This window comes from Myotis brandtii, unplaced genomic scaffold (assembly GCF_000412655.1).
Source record: "Myotis brandtii unplaced genomic scaffold, ASM41265v1 scaffold647, whole genome shotgun sequence".
NCBI classification, from domain to species: Eukaryota; Metazoa; Chordata; class Mammalia; order Chiroptera; family Vespertilionidae; genus Myotis; species Myotis brandtii.
The window spans coordinates 1,023,231-1,025,248 of NW_005370500.1; positions in this window are offsets into that span (position 1 = coordinate 1,023,231).

Genomic DNA, 2,018 nt, shown 5'->3' on the forward strand with positions numbered 1-2,018 from the left:
GCGGGGCAGGAGCTGGGAACCCGGAGGAGTGGGCGGGGCTGCAGACCTGCGCCTTTTCGGCCTCGGCCTTGGAATTCTGCTGGCGACCAGTGGACTGGCTACCCGCGGGTCACAGGCCAGCCCCGCTTCGAGAAAGAGGACGTGGCGGGAAGTGGCAGGGCCCAGGCGGGATGGGAAACGTTGTGGCCATCTTCGGGAAACACAGCGGCCACCTATTCAGGAACGACCAACAGATAATAATCTGTGGTCAGAAGGGAGCCTTCCCCAACACCCCACCCACGTCTCACACCTGACCCTGTGCAGCATTGTTTTCATTGAAAGTAGAGGCGCCAAAATGTTTTTAGATCTTTGCTATTTTAGGCAGGAAAGAATTTAGCACAGGGAACTGGTGCTTGGGAAGTCATCGGAAAGCTGGAGGAATGGATATTAGGCTGGGCCCCCAGGAAAGACTCCCTGCCCAGTGGGAGGAGCTGCTCCCTCAGCCACAACTGAATTCTAGGACACTCTGGCACAGCTGTGACCCAGGGATCGGGAAACTGCTGCCCCCGCAAGTGCCCTCCAGCTCCCACAAAACAGGTCACTGGGCACTGCCTCTGCCACAACTGCCTGTGCACAGCCTGGGTCCCGGGAAGATAAACCTCACATCTCTGCAAACATGATCACCAGCAGCAAACAGCCCCGGGAAGATGCCTCTGCCCCACTTCTGCCTTCAAAATATCATGCAAGTGCGTCCAACCGGCAGAAACGAATTCATATCCAGAAACCTAGCTGCAAAGGAGTTTGGGCAATTTCATACTTTCGTCTAGGAGTGAGATCTTGCCAATGTACCTGGTATTGATAAAAATGGGGCCCGGCTGGTGGGGCTCAGTGGTTGAGCATCCATCTATGAACCAGGAGGTCATGATTTGATTCCCTGTCAGATTTCTGGCTCCATCCCCAGTAGAGGGCATGCAGGAGGCAGCTGATCAATGATTCTTTCTCATCATTGATGTTTCTATCTCTCCCTCTCCCTTCCTCTGAAAACAATAAATATTTTTTTAAAAATGGGGTCATGCTATACATATGCATTATAATGAGTTTTTCACTTCATAGATCACTAATGTCTTTCCTGTTAAAACCATACGTATAGAACACTATTTGTTTATTTATCGTTCATGTTTACCGATCTCAGAGAGAAGAAGGGAGAGAGAGAGAAACATTGATGTGAGAGAGAAACATTGTTCTGTTGTTTCCAGCACTCACTGGACTGGTATTGAATCTGCAACCTGGGCATGTGCCCTGACCGGCAATTGATCCACCACTTTCTGGTGTATGGGATGATGTTATGCTGGTACCCTGACCCTAAATTCCAGCCTCTAGAACTGTGAGAAAAATACATTTCTGTCGTTTAAGCCACACAAATTTATGATCTTTTGTTATGGCTGTCTGAGCTGACTAATATAGACTACAGTGGGGCCTTGACTTACGAGTGTCCCGACTAACGAGTTTTTTGAGATACCAGCTGTCTCTTGGCCGATTTTTTGCATTGAGTTGATAGAGCAATTTGAGTTAACGAGCTCCTTAACGAGCTCCTTAATGAGCTCGGTCTCAGAACGAATTAAACTCGTAAGTCAAGGCCCCACTGTATAATGGATATGTAGGTGGTTCCCCCCATTTTTGCTATTATAACTTGAACTTAATTGCCAAATCCACCAGCCTTTTTTCCTTTTCCAGTTCCCATCATTCGTGGCATCTTGCAGCAACAGATGGTGTTGCTAACCCTTTCCTTGAAACTGTCTCATCCACTCATTTACTGGCTCATTCAACATGTGCTTATGGGTACCGACTGCATGTGTGTGGTTTGCTTCCACACTGTTGCTTCTCGCTCTGTGACACAGGGTCTTTGGAGGCAAACAGGTCAGAGTTGCATTCTGGAGCTCGCGACAATTAGTTGTGTAACCTCCCTGAGCCTCAGCTTTCTTTTTCTGTAATACTAGAGGCCCGGTGCATGAAATTTGTGCACCGGCGGGGGGGGGGGG